Consider the following 23,487-nt stretch of genomic DNA (forward strand, 5'->3'; position numbering starts at 1 on the left):
TATAGTAATTTCCCATTTCAGATAATCTTCTGTGCCAATGTAACTCTTATGTATATCTGGTTACTTGCATGCTGCTCTCCCATTAGAATGTAAACTCCTTAGGACAGGAGTTGGTTTTGCCTTCCATTTTATCTCCAGCACTTGCACAGTGCCTGGAATCTAGTAAGCATTTCATAGATGATTACAGGCTGATTCACTAACAGGGAAAGTAATAAAATCCTAGTTACATTCTGGAAAGTGGAAATTACCCTTAGTGGCAAAAGCAATTCGAAGGGGAAATATGAGATATTCCTAACAGGGAAAAAAAGTTCCCAGATTGTAGAACAACCACAGGTTTGTGGGTAATGTTATTGTTGGTGTTTTGTTTTGCTTTAAGATTATGTGACCTTGGAGAAAATCACTTAATTCAACTATTAAATGAGAGACTTGTACTAAGGCACCTCACAGAGCTAAAGTCTCATGATTCTATAATTTCCAAGATGAATTTCAATGATAAAATTTGGGCACTGTGGAACATCAGGAAGATGATTTTGGAAAGGGGTACTTTTCAAATTTCAATACATGGAAAAACTACCTATTCTACTTACTGTTAATGTTGGTTCTGTGAAATAATTTTAATTTATAATTGTTATTACTATAATTATACAATATAATATAATTATATAGAATATATATAATATATAATTATATACTCTAATATACTATAATTATATATAGTATTCCATATAATATATATACTTTAGTAGTACTAGAGGCAGCTAGGTGGCACAGTTGATTAAGTACTGGGCTTAGATACTCTTCATGAGTTCAAATCCCACCTCATACACTTACTAACTGCATGATCCTGGGAAAGTCACTTCACCCTTTGCCTCAGTTAAGTTATCTGTAAAATAGTCTAGAGAATAAAATGGCAAACTACTTCATCTTTGCCAAGAAAACCCTAAATGGGGTCACAAAGAATCAGACATGACTGAACGAGAACAATAAAAAACTGCTTGACAGTTTGCAAAACACTTTATAAGTGTTAACTCATTTGATTCTCATTACAGCCATATAAGTAGATGCTGTTATTAACTTCATTTTACAGATGAGAAAACCAAGGTTAAAAGATGCAAGGTAACTTGACCAGGATCCTGAGGAAGATTTAAACTTAGGTCTTCTTGACTCTAATGTGAATAGTATCTGCTGTGTGATTTAGCTACTATCCCAACAAAAGTGATAATACCATATAGAATATTAGAAGGACCCTGCTTAATATACTCAAAGCACTCATCCACTTGACTGCCTTTACAAACTCTATTATACTGGGATGTAGGCAGATGCAGTAGAAGCCCTAATTAGGAATCATGTAAAAAGAGGATTCTGGAAGACTTCATGGTCATTGGGAAGAAAAGAAAGGGAAATAAGCATTTATTAAATACCTACTACATGCCATGGATTGTGCTAAGTATTTTAGAAATATTAACTCATTTGATCCTCATAAGGATCATTTTACAGCTAGATAATTTTACTGACCTCATGCCTACCACCTGTATCAATTGCATTGTCTAGTTACCTACTCAAAGGTAAGCAAGGTACTAAGACTGAGGCTTTAATTAATTACATGGAAATTCAATTAATTACAACATACATAGTCAGAAAAATAGAATCCAGAATCTGAAAAGTATAAGAAGGAAGGGAGGCACAGCAAGTATATTGGTCCAAGGAGTAATGTGTTCAAGCTTAGGGTCCTATTAGCTCTAGTGGTCAATGTTGTGATTTTTGTTCTCTGCATAACTCAGGAAAGACAGAAACTAATAGATATCAAGCTTTCTAGGGGTGGGGGGAATGTTCATTCTGCTTTCTTTACTATCCACACTTTTTCTTCCTGCTGTTGTTACCATTTCAGTTGTTTCCACTTTTGAGAAGGCATAATAGCATCCCTATGTTAGAGTAAGAGAATACTGATCTTGAAGACTGGGGATCTGCATAATCCTAACTCCACCCCTTATAAGCCATGTAATTGTGGGCAAGTCCCAGTTTCTTCAACTACAAAATGGGAGTCATAGTTCTTATTGCAAGAAAACTTCTTTGTGAACATCATAGGAATGTAAAATAATAGCATTATTATTATCTAGGCACACATAACTGAGGCAGACAGAGTCTCCTTAAAATTTACGATTGTTATGATCAGTCAATATGAACAGAAGACTGACTACTCCCTTGGTGATTTACAAAGCTATAACCAGGGCAAAATCACTAGAGTTTTGTGCCACAATGGAAAATTTAAGAGTGGCAACATGCCTTTTTTCCTTCCAGATCATATTCTGGGAGATAGTTGGAGGCCAAAAGTATACTCCAGGGCATACACTCTCCCCATTCAAAAATGTGAAAACATCTCTATATCTTCCCCAATTTCCTTCCCTGTTCTTCCTCTTGTTCCAGGTTCAATAACTGCTTATTAAGGATCTGGTGGGGACAGAGGTAGGTTTAACATCACAGGGAAAAATAAAGTTTTCTTTATGCTAATATTTGAAGTCACCAGGAAGTTCTTTTTACCAATTATCTCTTTAAACTCTCTTTTAAAAAATCTCTTATAGTATATAAGTTCTATCATCTTAATTTATATTGGAAATTTTAAATTCATAGAACTTTAGACCCTGAAAGGGGCTTTAGTGATTGATTATCTAGACTTATGCCCTCATTTTATGGATGAGAAAATAAAGGAACAAAGACATAAAATGATTTCCCCAAGATCACATAATTTTTTTAAATGAGAGGATTATATTGAGGGCCACTATTAGATCTGTTCCCCAAAGAGCTCAAAGAAAGAGGCAAAGAACTCATATGTATCAAAAAAAATTATAGTAGCTCTTTTCTTTGTGATATCAAAAAAACTGAAAATTAAGAGGGTATTCACTTGAGGAATAGCTGAACAGCTTATGGCATATAAGTATATGATATATGAAACATAAGACATGAAATGAAAGAAAAATCAGGAAAAAAACTATTTGAACTGATGCAGAGAAAAGTGAACAGATCCTAGAGAACAATTTATTATTAGAGAATAATTTTGCTATTGTATATAATAGCAAAACAATGGAAAATCAAACAACTTTGAATGACTTACTTATTCTGATCAAAATAATAACAACTCACAATTTTAGAATCATGTGTCTATCTCCTGGTAGGAAGTGATGGACTCCAGATGCAGAATGAAGCAATACATGGTTAGTGCAGGAAATTGCTTTGCTTGACTATACTTTTTTATTTTAAAAAAAATCATGTTTTTGTTTATCATTTTTTAATTTTAGTGGGCAGGAGGGATAGAAAATAATTTTTTGCTAATTGAAATAAATTAATTGCCAGTATATTGTAATGATGTTTGCCTTGTGATAGAAGTCATCAAATTCCTTCAGATGAGATATGCACTTGGGACAAGTTATATAAGCAACCCACATCCCCATTATATTCATAACATTAAAAAATAATATCACTTTAATAATGAAATGTAAAGTCCTGGTCTTTGGTAGCTTTATTCATTTGTCATTCCTCCTCACACAGGGGAAATCTTCTACTACTCAGGAAATTTCATTTTCCTGGAAAGTCATATGCCCAGACTCTTTATCTTGAGGTTACCTTGCTCAATAGGGTACAGAGGTGCAGAAGTGCTGAACCCCTAAAATATGCTCCCTATACAATTTACTAAATGGTGGGGGGCAGGGGTTGAGCCTCACAAGTATATTTTGTTTTCAGGTGTTGTGAGGTGCCTCAAAAGAATATATAGGATTAGACCTTATCCAAATCAAGGGTTAAAGATTTTATTATTATGCCATTGACTGGCAGGCTAAGTTTCAAAAGGGAGTTTTAGCTATTAACAAAGGGAAAGATAAGAGCTAAATTCCATAGTGGAACTCACTATTAACAAGGGAGACAATACCATTAAGGAAGGTGAAGTTCCTAATGAACTAGCCATTGTTTCATTTAGTATGTGGACTAACCCTAAAAGGAGTTAAGGAAGTAAGTGGGATAGATTTTCTTATAGGAGAAAAATAACCTCAGGGATTGATCTCATAACTTGGTCTTCAGAGTGGATATAGTAACTGCAGGGTCTTGATAATTTTTTCAATGCAAGTAATTCAACAAGGAATAAAAGGTCCACTTAAAAGCACAAGGTTCACTTACAGAGCCAGTGCTTCTCCCTTGCTTTCCTCAGGGAGTAACTTGGACAGTAGTAATTTATATCCTCTCCTGTCAATTGCCCCTCCCTATGGTCTACCCAGCCGTCACAGACCTAGTTTTCACAAGATGCCAATGAGAATGTTCACATTCATTGAAGGATGCAATCAAAGCTACTTATAAATGTATCAAGTTAGTCAACGGCCAGGAGAACAACTCTCTCTACTTATATGTATGCAATTCTTTTTTTTTTTTTTTTAATTTCAAGATGTTATTTATTTGGGACAAAAATGTGCCTAGACATATGATGTTCCTAACAGTTTCTGCGAGAAAAATGTTTTGTTAACTCTTGGTTTTGTTATTTCACTTTGTCAAAAGTTCATGTAAGTCTTTTAGGGTTTTTCTGAGAGTTTTCTCCTTGTCATTCCTTATAGCACAATAATATTCCATTAGAATCATATACCACAACTTGTTCAGCAATTCCCTAAATGATTGGTGTCAATTCTTTTACACAAGAAAAGACCTTTTTGTACATATAGTTCATTTTCCTTTTTTTTATAATCTTTGGGTCTAGTGTGATTTCTAGGTCAAATGATATGCACAATTTTAGAACTCTTTAGGTATAGTTCCAAATTGCTCTACAAAATGGTTGGTTCAGTTCACAACTCCACCAACAATGCACTAGCATTTCAAATTTTCCACATCTCCTCCAATATTTGAATTTTCCTTTCTCTGTCATATTAACCAGTTAGATATAGATATCAGGTGGTACCTAAGAATTGTTTTAATTTGCATTTCTTTACTCAATCTTTGATCTTGTACCCTGCTCTCTCCCCATCCCTACCTCCACCTTCCTTCCCAGCTCTTTAATCTAGTGACACTGTTCTTTTCCTTATATTAAAAACTCCATCTAATAATTCCAAACATTTCCCTTTCTTCTTAGAACGTTCTTTCTCCTTTTCTCTGCCTCCTGACTTTCCTAGCTTCCTTCAAGTCCCAGCTAAATTCCTACTTTCAATAGAAAGACTTTCCTGATCCCCCACCTCCAATTCTAATGCCTCTCTTTGTTGATTATTTTCAATTTTTTCTCTGTAAATCTCATTTGTATACAATTATTTGAATTATTTTCACTCTCCTTCACTCCCATTTGACTATAAATTCCTCAAGAACAGAGATTTCTTTTTTGTCCTTTTATTGTATTTCCAGCTCTTAGCATAGTGTCTGACACAAAGTAGGAACTTAATAAATGTTTTTGACTGACTATCATAAAATGTATATTTACAAGAGTTGAGTCATTCCAAATATTGCTGGGTTTACCGGGTATTCATTTTCTAAGGTTTCCTGCATGGGTACACTATAAATCATATCAATAAGGCATATCTAACATTCAAGTTGCTCTAGTCATGCATATGCATGAAAGTTGGAACAAATCATTCAGGTAAAAAGCATATCAAGTTTCATCTTGTTTCCTAATTGGAACGATGCCTCATTCATGAAACCTGATCATGACAATACAAAGAATTCCTACCTGAGGGGAAATTCTTATAAGCTATCACTTAAAAAATACCTTATAAGTGAATTTAAAAATGTGAAACAATTAGAAAAAAAATTACAAGTGGATCAAAAGTGGACCAATATTTACTGTGTATGCTGGCCATAATAAATCTGTCCCATAAAACTTATTCCATAGCTGAAGTCTTTCTATTTCTTGTCTATTTTCCAATTCAAATATAGTTTAAATGAAAGGGAACTTTATCTAAATTCTGTGCAGTGTCATGTCAAGCAAATCAAATAGAGGAAAAGCCTTGGGTATGACAGTTTTATTGTTGGTTATATTGTTCAGAATTGTATGTAATATTATCATTTTGGGTTTGTGTTTATATTCTCTTATGAGCCTGAATCAAGGGGATATAGCAACTACTGGATATGCCCAGTGGAATAGAGTTCTCTATAAAGCCCATTATAACTTTTTCCATTGTGACTTTTAAAAAATTAATTGGTCAACCTTAAGGATGTATTATGTGCCAGGCCCTATATTAAACTCTAGGAAAGACAATAGGTCTTTAAAATTATGAATATAAATAAATATCACTGTTTAGATTAATAATCATCTTGGGGGCTCTGTGGAGGGTTTACATGGATGTTACAGAGAAGTTCAATTATGACCTTTTTATAGTAAATACACAATTGTGCCCTTTTTATAGTAAATAAAAGGACCAAGCAATCTTTGACCTGGGAAAAGAAACTGTGAAAATAATTAGATGTTTTAAATATGTGTTTGTCTATGACTTGAATTATTTTTTGGTTTTGTTTGTTTCTGCCCCTCCATTTTGATTCTTCATTCTAAAAACCTGGATGTTTTGGGAAATTCTATTTTAACATTTTTCATTTTTTAAGTCATTGCAAGTAAAAAAATAAAACAAAACTCATGAGACATCTACTAAAACATAACATCGGAGGTTTCTTTCTTAAAGAAACAGCTGATACCTTTAAATACAGATGCACATACATACACACACACACATATATATATATATATATATATATATATATGTATCTATATGTGTGTGCATATGCACATCCATACACACATACACATATATAATCTTTCTGTTTTTGCTCATGGGTTTTTTGTATCCAGTTTCCACCAATCTGCATCCCTATGTGTGTTGTGTGTATGATTTCCTCTTTCCTTAACTTCCTCTGTCTCTTTGTAAATCTCCCTTCCTCTGAAATAATTTTAATAGAACTTTCTAGCTGGAATGAAGCTTAATGACTATATAGACTATTCTATTATTTCTTTTTCTTTTCTTTTTCTTTCTTTCTTTCTTTCCTTTAATGAAAATAGAAAAATACTTTTCCTATAACTGATCTATGATTTTCCTTTGCTTTTGTGAAAATAACTGACAGTTGCAATTTTTCACAGTTTTCAATGTGAAGAAAGGCAAAAGATTATTTTATTAGTGTAGACTTGGATCAATGTTGACTCTTCCACACTAGTGGGGTAGTTAGAGTGTTGGGCCCAGAGTCAATAATATCTGTATTCAAATTCTGCCTCAAACTTCTACTAGCTGTACCAACCTAGCCAAGTCTCTTAATCTCTCTTGGGTACAGTTTTTTCATTTGTAATATGCTGTTTTGTTGGTTGGTCTAGCTCTAAATTTTCTGATGTCTTCTTTATCCTAGTTACATTAGGGATTTTACCTTATCTTTTCTTACTCTCCTTTCTATTCAGAAATAGTAGCCTGGAATTTCCCTCACAGCCTATAAATTCTGCCTTTAATTGAACCCCCCCCCTTTTTTTTTTTTACATTAAATGACATGAAGTTACTCTCCTCCTTCCCCTTGGGGCATTAACCACATAATTCCCCAGTCTGCCAAAACTCTTGTTAGCTCTGTGATCAAGAGTGGACACTAAATTCAGATTTCAAAAGCCACCAGGCCCAGGTCTGTCATTAAAATGCATTTCAAAGCATTGAACTTGCTCTGAGGTGGATCTTTCTCCATTTCCGAGAATGGCATTTGCCACATATGTCTAGCGTGGGGGTAGAGGGAGAATTTGCCTTGGTATGGCTCAATATCAAACTGCCTAATTGTAGTGACAAAAATAAAAGAATGAGGGAAACTAGCCATCTAAAACTAACCACATCTTCTAAAGAAACAATATGGTTTTATTCCGTGAGGAATTACAGGTTGGGTTCTGTGTGTGTGTGAGTGTGTGTGTGTATGTGTGTTTGAAGGGGATGGGTTGGTTTTTGTCATGGTTCTGACTAAGATTTATTCTTACACCCATAAGAGAAAGTACAAAGAGCTTAGGAGCCAACTTGATCTACTGATTTCTCTGTTTACTCTGTGCCTCCCCTTAAAGATTTATTGATCCAGTTTGAACTGGAGGGACTCCAGGGCCAAGAGAGAAGGAAAAGGTCCATCCATGGCAAATGGATTTCTGGCCTGCAAACTGTAAATATGGGCAACATTGTTTTTCTTTCCAAAGCAGAGAGAAATCAATAATGTCCTTCTGCCTTCCTATGTACAAGAAGACACAGTTTTTTACTATGTGGTTTCTGATGTGTACAAATTCATATGGTAAAGAACTCTGATCTACAGTCTGACCCACAGCCACCAGTCTGTTAAGGACAAGATCATTGACATCCATTTAAGGACCAATTATGTATCTAGATGGAGTGGGATGATAGGGTTTAGAAATGAAAGAGAATTTAGAGAGTAAGTAGCCACCCTATGCATCATTTCAGAAGCAACAGAAAGGCTTAACTGGCTAAATGAATCCATTCCCATTTGTTGACTGGTGCTTGAGGGTTTTTTCCCATTGTAGCTTAAACCCTTTAGTTTAGGACATCAATCCCAGTAAAATGTTAACAAACTGGAAGCCATAATAGATAGTGAGCTCGCCTCAGAGACAGGAACTTAGATTTCAGCACAGTACATGATAAGCACCTAACCAATGCTTGTTGACTGGTTGTCTAACTGTTGCTCAGTTTGTCTTACTGTGGAAATCATTTTCTTTTCTCTGTCAAATGGGGAAGTTTGAATAAATGATCTCCAAGGTGCTTTCCAGCTTAGGAAAGAGGTGAGGGAAAAGAATGTGAGGACAGAGTACTTAAAGCAAATGGTGCTGGGAGGGGAAGTTGACAAGCTTTAGTCAGCACTTCTGAAAAAGAAAAAGAGGGTGTTGAATGATTGGCTAAGGGCATCAAAGGCAGACATAGCTAATTTACCATCTTGCCAAGGGCCAGCCCTGGATATTCTAATTCAGAGTAATAATAGGTGCTCCCAACAAACAGACTCTTTCAACATCTGCAAGTTTCTCTTTTCAGTTCCTGGACTTATTTGCTCCAATTAGTTCACTCCCTCATTACTATTCTATTTATTGAAAGGCAAAGGCCAGCCTGGGTTTTCATTGTGGTCGAGGGTACCTTCATGGCATTTCTTTGTTCTGACCTGTTGACAACTATACTTCTAACATGTAAAGGACCTCAAAAACCATTTATTCCAATCCACTCATTTATTTTTAAATATAATTTTTTTCCAAATACATGCAAAGATAGTTTTCAACATTCATCTTTATAAAACTTTGTGTTCCAAAATTTTCTTCTTCTATCTCCCCCTTTCCCCTCTCCAAGACAGCAAGCAATCCAATAGAGGTCAAATGTGCAATTTTTTAAACTTATTTCCATATTCATCATGCTGTGCAAGAAAAATCAGATCAAAAAAGAAAAAAAATGAGAAAAACAAAAGCAAGCAAACAACAAAAAAGGTGAAAATAATATGTTTTGATCCATATTCAATCTTTACAGTTCTCTCTCTGGATGCATGGCATTTTCCATCCCAAGTCTATTGAAATTGCCTTGAATCATCTCATTGTTGAACAGAGCCAAGCCTATCACAGTAGATCATAACATAATCTTGTTACCTGTATAAAGTTCTCTTGGTTCTATTCATTTAATTTAGCATCACTTCATATAAGTCTTTCCAGACTTTTCTGAAATCTACCTGGTCATTTCTTATATAACAATAATATTCCATTACGTTCATATACTATAACTTATTCAGCCATTCCCCAACTGATGGGCATCCACTCAATTTCTAATTTCTTGCCACTACAAGAATAGCTGAAACAAATCTTTTTCCTTATATGAGTCTTTTCCCCTTTTTTATGACCTCTTTGAGATACAGATCCAGTAGAGACACTGCTGGATCAAAGCAATCCATTCATTTATAAGGACAAGAGAACTAACATGATTTGATAAAGTTTAAACAAATGGAAGGTAGATAGCAGAAGCAGGACTTGGAGTTAAGTGTTTTGGTTCCAAATCCAGGCCTCTATATACTTGTATCACAAGTACAGGGACTAGTATTTATTATACCCAGGATCTGATATTTACTGATTAGGGGCAAAATGATATCACAGAAAGAGTTCTAAATTAGGAGTCAGAAGATCTGTTTTTTAAATTCTGGTTCTGCCATTTTTTACTTGTGTGGTCTTGAGCAAATTACATAACTTTTTTCTTACTTCTTGTGTGATAGTAAGTAACTTTTGGAGGATTTCATTTTCTCATTTGGAAAATAAGGCATTTGGACTACATAATATTTTAAAGTCTCTTCTTGCTTTAAATCTATGACACCATGATCCTAGTTATAGAACTCTAATCAAATAACTCTACCTCCCTGAGCTTCAGTTCCTTTATCTGCTAAATGTACATTTTAATATTTTCACTATGCTAAGTTCAGGAAATATAAAGGAAGACAACAGAAGTCTATGTTCCCAAGAAATTCATCGTTTAATGTTTGAAACAATATGCAAATAACTACATAAAAACAAGGCACCTTAGAGATAAATCTCCAAATTAAATCTCCAATTTAAATTGGAGATAATAATGGAAAGAAAGTGCTAGCACTAAGGAGTTTCAGGAAAGATTCTTATAAAAGGCAAGATTTTAGCTGGGACTTGAAACAAGGCCCAGAAGCCAAGAGACAAAGATGAGAAGGGAAACATTCTGAGCAGGAGAGCTATCAAGACAAAATTCATGGGAGAGAGAACATTATGAGGAGCAATAAATCATGAGACATCAGAATGTTTACAGGGGAGTTAGGTATAAGAAGATTAGAGGGGCAGAAAGGAACCAGTTTGTAAAGGACTTTAGAAAACAAACAGATGATTTTAAAATTTGATGCTAGGAGTAATAGGGAACCATAAGAGTTTATTGAGTAGGTGGTATAGGAGTGGGGTGGCATAGTCAGATCTATGCTTTAATAATATCAGTTTGAGATATTAATTGAGCCTGAAGTGGGTGGCTTGAGGCAAGACTGGGATTTAAGGCAAGATTATCAACCAGGTTATTGTTGGAGTCCAGGAATGAAGTGATGAGAATCTGAGCCATGATGGTAGCAGTGTCAGAGAAGAGAATGGGACACTATAAGAATAGGAGCAACCCAAGTCATTATTAATCAGAGAAATGCAAATTAAGACAACTCTAAGATACCACTACACACCTGTCAGATTGGCTAAGATGACAGGAAAAAATAATGATGATTGTTGGAGGGGATGTGGGAAAACTCGGACATTGATGCATTGTCGGTGGAGTTGTGAACGAATCCAACCATTTTGGAGAGTAGTTTGGAATTATGCTCAAAAAGTTATCAAACTGTGCATACCCTTTGATCCAGCAGTGTTACTACTGGGCTTATATCCCAAAGAGATTATAAAGAAGGGAAAGGGACCTGTATGTGCACGAATGTTTGTGGCAGCCCTTTTTGTAGTGGCTAGAAACTGGAAACTGAATAGATGTCCATCAGTTGGAGAATGGCTGAATAAATTGTGGTATATGAATATTATGGAATATTACTGTTCTGTAAGAAATGACCAACAGGATGATTTCAGAAAGGCCTGGAGAGACTTACACGAACTGATGCTGAGTGAAATGAGTAGGACCAGGAGATCATTATATACTTCAACAACAATACTATATGATGACCAGTTCTGATGGACCTGGCCATCCTCAGCAACGAGATCAACCAAATCATTTCCAATGGAGCAGTAATGAACTGAACCAGCTACTCCCAGAGAAAGAACTCTGGGAGATGACTAAAAACCATTACATTGAATTCCCAATCCCTATATTTATGCCCACCTGCATTTTTTATTTCCTTCACAAGCTAATTGTACAATATTTCAGAGTCTGATTCTTTTTATACAGCAAAATAATGTTTTGGTCATGTATACTTATTGTGTATCTAATTTATATTTTAATGTATTTAACATCTACTGGTCATCCTGCCATCTAGGGGAGGGGGTGGGGGGTAAGAGGTGAAAAATTGGAACAAGAGGTTTGGCAATTGTTAACGCTGTAAAGTTACCCATGCATATAACCTGTAAATAAAAGGCTATTAAATTTTTAAAAAAAAGAGAGAATAGGAGCCACAAGATTTAGCAATGAATGGGATATTAGAGGTAAAAGAAAAGTTAAGAATAACACTACAATTATGACTAGGAGGAGGATGTGCCCTCAACAGAAGTTGGAAAGTTAGGAAGAGAGAAAGGTTTTGCAGAAAAGATGAAGAGTTTAGTTCTGGACATTTTAAGTTTAAGATATCTATGAAATTAAGCGGTTGGAATTGCAAGAATGGAAGATCAGAAGAGAGGGCTAAAAAAATAGATCTGGGAATCCTCTCTGCAGAGAGACGATAATTGAATCTATTAAAGAATCAAATGACCTTGTTCTTTTGAGTTGCCATGTTTTCCAGAAACACTGGCCCCAGAGTATGCAAGAGATCCAGTGCATGTCAAGGATGAGAACTTTTGCCCCAAACTGACATAATTATTGTTTTTTCTGAAGCTGGATTCTCTATGTATCTTTGGGAATCAAGATAGATAGTAGTCAGTTTTCACTAGTCTGAGAAACTGCCTTTATAGCTGGGATTATAGATAAACAGACCATTCTATCTTCATGATCTAATAGTTCCCAAGAAAAAAGAATGTTTCTTTTTGCCTACACCTTGCTCCTCCCTTTGGAAGGGGGTTTAGTCCTTTCCCTATGCCTACTGTTCCTTTTTTTCTTCCATGCTATTACCATTTAAGAGGAAATTTCCATTTCCTTTTCCTTCTGTTGTAGTAATCTCATAAATATAGTCTTTTGTTGAGATTGTGAACTCTTCCAACTTACATAGGAGTCTACATTCATGTTCATTTCTTTTGTAATAAGTACAGTTGTGATGCATATCTCATGGATTTGTGATTTTTTTTTGGTTAACAAATCTATGAGAGCTGATGAGATCCACCAAATAAAATAGCATAAAATGAGAAAAAAAAGAGGGTCCAGGACAGAGACTTGGAATGTATCCATAGTTAGTGGGTATGGCTTAGGAAAAGATTCAGCAAAAGAGACTGAAAAGGATTAATCAAACATGTAGGAAGAAAACCAGGTGAAAGTAGTGTTATTAAAACCTAGAAAGAAAAGATTATTAAGAAAAAAGGTGATTGAGAATGTCAAAGGATGAAAAAAAGGCAATTAGGTTTGGCAATTAATAATGCAGTGGTGACACTGATGAGATCAATTTTAGTTGAATGATAAAGTTGAAAACTAAAGTGAAGAGATATAAGAGAAGTGAAAAGAAAGGAAGTTGAGGCACTGCAATTTCCTTAAACAATTAACAATGCAATAGGAAAATGAAATAAGGAATAGCTAATGGAAATATATGGTTTAAATAAGGGGTATTGGGGGGAAGGAAGGATACATGGGAATGTTTGTAGAAAGCAAGCAAGCAGCCTGTAGACAGAGAGAAACTGAAAGTAGTTAAGAGATTGGAAATGATAGTGAGGACAATGTACTGGAGAAAAATGTACCTGTAAAGAAGGGGTTTTCTTTGATATGAAGAAAGACTATTTCTTCAGGTGACACAAGGATAAAAGATAGAGCAGAAAATATCTGAATGGTGTGAGATTAGGTGGGAGAAGAGAGAGCTCTTGGTGGATAGGTGCAATTTTTTTCAGTTAATTAAAAATACAAAGAACAGTTTTCATCTGAGATAGGGGAAAAGGGAGTCATAGAAAATTTGAGGAGGGATGAAAAGTTTTGAAAAAGCTGCTATAGTGAGGGAGATACCAAATCCATTAGAAATATGTAAGAAAGATTTTCTTGCTGCAGTGAAGATATTAAGTAATATAAATTTGTAGCAGATCTGGTCAGCACAGGTTTCATGATTTTCTCCAGCTTCATTTAATGGCATATGAATAAGAATGAAGGCAGTGGAGGTTGTGAGTAATGAAAGTCTGAGACTTGGCAAAGCAAAATTAATGATAAGATAAGAGGGCAAAAGACTCAAGAGAAGACAGTATAGAGTTGAAATGGTTCTCGAGATAATAAAGGGAAGAAAGTGTAGTTAGTGCAGAGGTAAGGCCTCAGAAGGAATATCTAGATGGAGCAGGGGATTCGAGGTCATGGTGAAAATGAAAAACAGGGTTAGGGGCTACAAGGCAGAGGAAGGGGTTAATTATTGTAATCAGATAAGGGAATTTCAGAGTTCATATCAAGTGTAACATTAATGGTTAATGGTTAGATCAAGGGTGTGCATTTCTTGTTCTTTTAAATTTGAATCAGCTTCTATGCATCTTGAATATCAGACCTTTATCAATGAAACTTATTACAAAGTGGGGTTTTTTTTCCCCAGTTTACTATCTCCCTTATAGTTTTGGGTTTTGTTTTTGTTTTTCTTACTATACTGTATTGATCCAAAGATATTTAAGTACTATGTACTCAAAATTGTCCATTTTAATTTCTGTGATCTTCCCTATTGCTTGTGTGGTCATGAGCTCTTTCCCTATTCATCATTATAAAAATGATTCCCTACCCTGCATTTCCTATTTACTCATGAGACAATCTTTAATATATAGGTTGTGCATGCATTTGGAGATTATCTTGTATATGATATGAGATGTTGGTTTATATCTGAATTCTGTCAGATTGTTTTCTAGCTTTCTTAGAACTTTTAGTAAATAAATCCTAATTGCAGAGGTTGGGGTCTTTGAGTTTATCAGACATAAGGCTACCAAATTAATTTGTTTCTCTATGTTTTATACCTAATCTGGCTCATTGATTTATCCCTCTATTTTTAACCAGTACCAAAAGCTTTGATAATTGCTGCTTGTACTGTATATGTATCAAGATATATGTAACTTGTTTCTTTCATTAGAATGTGAGTTCCCTGAAAGTAGGGATCATGCTTTTGCCTTTCTTTGATTCCCTAAAACATAGCATAGTGACTGGCGTTTACTAAGCATTTGTTGAATGACTGACTAAACGAACCCAGCTCCTCTGTCTCCACGTCTGATATTCTTTCTACCCAGAAAGCTATGTCCTATGATTTATTCAAATCATTAAGTGGAACCTGAAAGGAAAATTCAAATGATCCAGAAGTTGTTTATAATGCTATTGGAAGATCTAAATCTCAAAGTTAAGTAATATTGCAACACTCAGATAAAATCACTTACTGGAACTTTTTCCCTCCCCACATTTTAGTTCTGTGTCTTTGATCAATGAAACTGAAATTCTTCAATGCCAAATAAAATTTTATTATCTATGATGTATAGATGGCAAAAGGATAAAAACTCCATATCTCTATTCACTCCTCTCTATTTTCATTGCAGTTACCATAGTATAGATGCTCCTTCTTTCTAAGATTTCCTGTCTGCATTGTTTCAGTACACCCTTTACAAGACATCCAGAATAAAATATATTATTAATTTCTGAATGCATTTATCATATATGTACAATAGTGTATATTATAGTCTCATTTGTGTCTTATAATACCAATTGTTTAATATTTGTGTGATACTTTAAATTTTGTAAGTAACAAAAAATGATCATTTCGTTTAACCTTATAACAACCCTGTGAGATTGGGATTATTTTCATTCCCATTTGGCAGATGGGGAAATGAACACTCAGGAGACTAAAGTGGCTTGTCCAAAATTACATAACTAGTCTGAATCTGAGTCAGTATTCAAACTTAGATCATCCTTACTTTAAGTCCAGCAGTCTATGTACTGCCATTAATCAACAAACATTTATAAAGGGCTTACTATATGCCAGAAACACTTACTATAACAAACTTTTATTTATGATCTATAGAAAGTAAAAGGTGTTAGACTCTGGTTATATAAAGACAAAAATGAAAACCCTTGGAATGCTAAATTCTATCAGGGAAAACAACACATTAGTAAATAACTCCTGACTTTTTATTTAATTACTAAGTTCGATAGGGCAAGGACTATGTCATATCTAAACTGTATTTCATTCCAATTTTCTAGTACAGAACTCTCTAACAATAGGCAATTAATAAATGATAGCTGCATCAACTAGTTCATTAACAAGGCACACAAAAAATGCTCCATATAGCAGTAGCCCTTACTTCTCCAAGTAAGGGACTTAGACTTCCCACAATTCAGTTGCCATTGAACTTAGTATTACCTACTCATGAAGTATATTTTCCAACATGAAAAAGTAAGATCATTGCTAATGGTCAGAGTAATGATACTATCCTAGGTTATGTAGCCTTAATTGACATGGGTCAATATTAGGATATCACAAAGAATTAAGCTATAATGATTCTCCATCAACTTGATTTTCATGATAATTGATTGTTAATTCCATTATATAGTTTGAAATTAGGCATGAAAATGTTCATCTCCCATTGCTGAATGATGCAGGTAGGTCAAATACCCTAATAAATCATAAGAGGGCAACCAATTTTTTTTCTACAGAGGAAATATTTTTTGTGGCTTTGACAAAGGAAAAAGGAAATTGAAGAAAGTTCTTTGAGGATAACTGTTAGCAGTTCTGTGCTTTATATACTTTCCTAATCTAATGATTCCTAATTCCAGACTATCAAAAATTTCAAATCATCCCTGTTCTTCATGTACTGTGAAGCATGAGCTCACCATTGCTCTCTTGCCTCTGATATGGGCAAGAAATTTGATTGAACTTTGTCCTTGGATATGGTTCATTCACCAATTCATCCTCATTGCTGAAGATGGCAAATTTGGTTGGGAGAGCTTTGAAAATCTCATATTTGACTATTCAACTGACAAGTTCAAATTCAGGAACATGAAATCCATCAAAAAGAACAAGAGGATCATCTACCACTTTGGCACCTCTTTAGGAATATACAAAACATGTCCCCTATCTCAGCAACCAAGCAACTATTGAAATGGACTCTCATAAAAGGATTGACCTTTAAAATAGTAAGATAAGATTTCAAATCCTTTGAAACAGAACATTGTGATGGGAACAGAGTATCATAATGTCAGCATGATTATTCTGAATTACTAATGGATTTTAGAATCATATTCATAACTCAAAGGGTCTTCAGAAGCAATTGAGTCTGATTCCCTCACTTTACGAATGAGAGAACTGACAGTCCCATAGAAGCTAAATTTCTTGGCCATGATCATGCAGTAAGTGTCAGAGATGAAATTTGAACCTAGGTCTTCTTGATTCTAAGTCTAACACACTCTAGCTATTATTCCTTATTATTTCTGCTAGAATGGAAGTTATTAGAATTTTCAAAAGAATTCTCTGTGACTAGTTCCGGAATCTAAGACATGTTTTCAGATACTCCTTATAAAAATTTATATTTTAAAGTTTATAATAATCTGCTTTCCATCATAAAAGATGATAATAAACATGCATTTCTTTTGAAATATGCTATGTTGCCTTTCATTTTAGGTATTTCAAAGAGTGTGGTATAAATTAGAATCATAGATTTATAGAATGTCAAAACTAGAAAGGGCCTCCAAAATTATATAGGTTAATGACTTCATTTTATTGATAGGAAAACTAAAACCTACAGAGAAAGAACTTGCATAAAAAACTAATGATGTGGAATCAGAAGTAGAATCCAAACTCTTTACATAATAATAATTATTATTATAACAAAAACAACAAGAAGAACATAACATTTATGTAACATTTTAATTTATGAAAGTATTTTTATTCATTTCAACAATTACTAAGCATCTACTGTATGCTAAATGCTGTGCTAATTGCTAAATACACAGACAAAATGAAAAAATAGCCAGTTTAATTTGACACACTTGTTAAATGGTTTGCTGTTCAGTAATTCAGTTATGACTGATTCTTTGTGACCTCATTGATAACAGCACACCAAGATCGTCCATCCTCCACAGTTTCTCAAAGTCTGTCCACATTCATTATTTTCATGATACTATCTCATCCCCCTTTTCCTTTTGCCTTTAAACTTTCCCAGTATCAGGTTTTTCCAATAAATCCCATTTTCTCATTATGTGGACGAAGTATTTAAGAATCAGCATTAATATTTGACTCTCCAGTGAACAGCCCTATTTTTTTTTAGGTGATGTGTATTTTGATCTCTTTACTGTCCAACAGATTCTCACAAGTACCACTGTTCAAAAACTTTGATTCTGTGGGGCTCAGCTTTCCTTATAATCCAACTCTTACAGCCATACATTGTTACTGGAAAAACCATAATCTTGACTATATGGAGCTTTGCTGAAAAGGCAATTTCTCTGCTTTTTTATTATGTTGTCTAAATTTGCCGTAGTTTTCCTTCCAAAGAGTGACAGTTTTTTAATTCCATGACTTCAGTGATCTCTGAGCTCAAGAATATAAAATCTAATACTGTTTCCATTACTTCTCCCTTTATTTGCCAGGAAGTAATGAGACCAATTGCTAACATCTTAGTTTTTGTTGTGGTTTTTAATGTTAAGCTTCAAAATAGCTTTTATTCTCTCCTCTTTCACCATCATCAAGAGGTTTCTTAATTCCTCTTCATTTAAATGTCTATTATGTCATTTCCTTAAAATGTGTTCCTCTGGGAGCAAATAAAATACATAGAGTTAAGTTAATATACAATATATGCAAAGTGAAAATAATTTTTGTAGGGGAAAAGTCCCCCTAACACTGGCTTGAAGAGTTGAGCCTTGAAGAGAATTAAGGGTTATTAGAAAAAAACAGTGATAAGGAAAAAGGGCAGTTATAGGGGCAGGAGATATAATGTCATGTACAGAGAGGGGTGTCTTGTAGCCATCTCAAATCAGATTGCAAGAGCTGATTATTAAATTTCAATGTGGGCACTTACTCTTTGGAAATCAGCAACCGCTATAAATCCAAACCTGATTTAATTGTTTTATTGATTTTCTAGATTGATTAAGAAAATGTGAATAATACAGCTTAAATGTAAAAGTGTGTTAGATTTCCTTTTTTAATTTTTCAGTAAACTGATTTTTAAGCATTTTCTTAGCATACCCCAAATGGACTAGAAACTTCACATTAGTTAAGTTGGGTTGGGGAAAAAAAAGTATATAAAAGGAAGTAATATGAAAAATCCTGGAAAAATAAGTTGGAGCCAGATTATGAAAGGTTTTAAATATGACATGGTCCAAACAGAGGAGTTTACATTTTATCCCAGAAGAGCTAGGAGCCAATGAAACTATCCGAACAAGGAAATGCTATGGTCCCTAGCCTCAAGGAGTTTGCATTTTCTCAATAGCCCTTTCCATCATTTTTACTAGACCCTCATGACTGATCAGGAAGGGAGCATAGAAGACAGTCACTGGACAAGTTAGGGTATTGCAGTATGAGTGACTTCTTAACTTTGGGCCATTAGAAAAATCTTTCCATCTTTCCACAGACCCAAATGAGGCCTCCATAATTTTGTTTTGTTTTTTTACTTGTCTTTATAGCTTATAGTAAGAATAAAGATTCTTCTTAAGTGATTAAAGGTATTTGAATTGGCATTTTTCAGAGTTGTGATTATATAAAATGTGGAAATTGGGTGCAGCTTATTGGAAATATGTGGTATAAATTCAAATAATGTGATCCTTCAGGGGATGATTTGCACCTATGCTATATACTCTTGTTGCAAGTACTCTAAAATTAATTTAACTCTTGGGGGAAAGATGTCCTACTCTACCTCCTAAAAATAAAGTATATTTAAAAGCTTCCTGTGAAGCTGAGAACTGAATAGATTGTGCCATGGGGAGTGTTCCCTGTGTTCTTTCTCTGGGTGTAACTGGTTCTGTTCATTACAAATCAATTGAAACTGATTTGGTTCCTCTCATTGTTGAAGAGGGCCACGTCCATCAGAATTAATCCTCATATTGTATTGTTGTTGAAGTATATAATGATCTCCTGGTCTTGCTCATTTCACTTAGCATCAGTTTATGTAAGTCTCTCCAAGCTTCTCTGTATTCATCCTGCTGGTCATTTCTTACAGAACAATAATATTCCATAACATTCATATACCACAATTTATTCAACCATTCTCCAATTGATGGGTATCCACTCAGTTTCCAGTTTCTTTCCACTATAAGAGGGCTGCCACAAACATTTTTGTACATACCATCACCAGTCCTCTTGACTATCATCTTGCCACTTTACTTGGATGAGTCTGGAGGAGAGAATAAGGCTGACAACTTTGTGCAGTTCTGCCTTATTTAGATTCAATTTATGTTATATATTCTTTCAATAGTTTTTAAATTGTAATGGGTTTCCAAATATACTAAAGTTTTTTTTTGGCCATTACTTAGGTATAGCAAAAGCAGCTGCGGATTTTCTAGGAAACTTTTCGCTGGTATAATAAGTGCTATAACCTAGAAACATATTCAAATTAAGAGAGAAAATTCATTTTTTTAATGTTCTGAGTCCCTTTTTATTTTTTCCTTTTATTTTTATTGATAATTTTAAAACTTAACCTGCACTAAAACTTTTGGACACCCATTATATCTTACCTTCTTACTCCACTAAATGATCCATCCCTTGTAACCAAAAAAAAAAAAATGAAGATAACTCCAATATATCTACTATATTAGACAATATGTGCAAATTTTCATACCCAGAATTCCCTACTTCTGCAAAAAAGGAAAGGAGATATATTTTCTTAACTCTTCCACAGATGTCAACTTTGAATAAAGCAGTACTAAAGAATGGTCCACAGTGTCCTAGAAAGCTGGTAGGCATCTATATAGCTCTGAGAAGGTTGATTTGGGGAATGGATTTGGGCTGTTTTTGTTTGTTTATTCTAATAACTCTCAAATAGGACAAGGAAGACCAAAGTGTGCTACAAGAGAAAGAATTTTTACCTTAAAGTCAGAAAACCTGCATTAAAATCCCACCTGTGATATATTTTACCTGGGTGACTTTGGCAAATCTTACTTGAACTCTCTGAGCCTCGGTTTCTTTCTCTATATCATTTTTTGTCCTTTGTTTTTGAAGAAGACCAATGACATCATGATACTTTAACTTGCTCATAAATTGAATCTAAATAAGGCAGAGCTGCACAAAGTTGTCAGCCTTATTCTCTCTTCCAGACTCATCCAAGTAAAGTGGCAAGATGAAAGTCAAGAGGACTGGTGATGGTATGTGCAAAAATGTTTGTGGCAACCCTCTTAGTGGAAAGAAACTGGAAACTGAGTGGATGCCCATCAATTGGAGATTGGTTGAATAAATTGTGGTATATGAATGTTATGGAATATTATTGTTCTGTAAGAAATGACCAGCAGGATGAATACAGAGAAGCTTGGAGAGACTTACATAAACTGATGCTAAGTGAAATGAGCAAGACCAGGAGATCATTATATACTTCAACAACAATACAATATGAGGATCAGTTCTGATGGACGTGGGCCTCTTCAACAATGAGAGGAACCAAATAAGTTTCAATTGATCTGTAATGAATAGAACCAGTTACACCTAGAGAAAGAACACTGGGAAATGAGTATAGACCACAGCATAACATTTCCATTCTTTCTGTTATTGTTTGCTTGCATTTTTGTTTTTTTCTTTTCAGGTTATTTTTACCTTTTTCTAAAGATCTTTCTTGTGCAACAAGATAACTATAAATATGGATATATATTATATATATACATATATATAGTATTTAACATATACTTTAACATATTTAACATGTATGAAACTACCTACCATCTAGGGGAGGGGGTGGAGGAAAGGAGGGAAAAAGTTGAAACAGAAGTTTTTGCAAGGGTCAATGTTGAAAAATTACCCATGCATATGTTTTGTATATAAAAAGCTATAATAACAAAAAATACCAAAAAAAAAGAGGACTGATGATGATCCTTAATGCAGTGGATGACTTTAGTGTCCATTGCATGACCAAACTCTAAGAGATCCACAGATTCTGATCTTCATGTCCATTGTAACAAATTGTTTTCATCTGCCCATTTCACTGAAGAGGAGTCTTAACATACCTGGGTATGTTATAGGGTATGTCCCTATAACTCACCTATGGGTCTTTGGTTATTTTTAAGCTAGTTTAGCCGATCTACCAAGAGGGTTTACAAAGGTGTAGTTGCTGTGCTTGCTAAAGTTTCTTGGAGCCACAGGTGAGAACTGAGTGCAAGGTAGACATTAAAGGTAAATGAGAAGCCCTGCAAAGGGCTTGATAAATACTTTCACCATAGATGCTAGTCCTTGAACACCCCATATATCTTTTCTATAAAGTAAGAGTGTTAGACTGGGTTGCCTCTGAGATCTAACTCAATGATCCAATGATGAGACTGAGAGAGAAAAAAAGATGTCTATATCTTCAATAAAGGAAATATTGAAGGGCTAACAGAATGGAAAGAACTTTGCATGAAAATATGGTTCAAATTTGAACTAAAAAAGGATAGGGAAGTCTTTCTTTTGTTTGTCATTTACTTTGAATCCAATATACTAGCATAGATTTTGCACTGCTCAGTTCTGCTAATGCATCCATAAAAAGTCCTCTCAGAGGAGGGAATGCTGCGGCCTTTTTTTTATTTTATTTTTTATAAGACTCATTGTAAATGAATTCTCCCTGACAACTAACTAGGGAAATATCTTAATCTGCATAGACTAGATCATACTCTGTAAAGAAGTCATCTTAAGTTCTATATTCCATTAATAGGAAGGATTTCATTAAGGCTCAGGAGTGATTTGCAAACTAATGTTGTTTTGAATGTTTCTAATATACAACACTGTTGTTAGGTTTATCTATTGAATTAGTCCCTCTCGGCATACATTACATTGGGAGTAATCTTGGGGAATGGGAGTGAAATTGAACCTTGCTTCATGCTTTGATTACCTGTATTATTATTAGTTTTCCTTCTGAAAGACTTAAAAAAACAATTAAATTATTCTTAGCAATAGGATGAGAACAAATATTATTTTGTTATGCAGATATATAAGAAGAAAGTTAGCAAAATGTTTCCAAGGAATAGAAAACAATGAAGCTGGTGGTAAGTATGACTTGCCAAAAGTCTATAGATTACATGTCTTACATTAACACCCAGTGCGACATATTTCAGTTGAAGGGATATTGGAAATAGAATTATACCTGGAATGCAGCAGGCATAAAACATTAGCAAATAATCCAAGAGTTACTGAAGCACTTGTGTTGTGATTTGGTGTCCCCACCCCCCTCCTGTTGTTGCCAGCAGATTTTGTGGCATTGAGATACACTTGGGCCAAGTGATAAAGGTGATGAATGTCTGTTTTGAATTAGCTCCCGTTATGGTGAAGTACTAGTTGATCTGAGCTCTTTCACTCATGACAATTCTTATGTATCTCATCCTTTTCTATAAAAATGAGCAATATCTGCTTGAAATGCTATTGCTGACAAGAAGACTTCTCTCTGGAGATAAAAGATGGATGTGAATCATTGAGCTGACATTCAGTAGTGCCAGCAAAAGATTGTACTGGACAGGCCCCAATTACTCAGCTGTAAATTTGATTTTGTCCCTCTCCCCCAATACCCCATTCTACCAAGATTCTACCCAATGGTGAATTTCTTTGTCA

The sequence above is a fragment of the Sarcophilus harrisii genome, chromosome 1, assembly GCF_902635505.1.
Source record: "Sarcophilus harrisii chromosome 1, mSarHar1.11, whole genome shotgun sequence".
Lineage (NCBI taxonomy): Eukaryota > Metazoa > Chordata > Mammalia > Dasyuromorphia > Dasyuridae > Sarcophilus > Sarcophilus harrisii.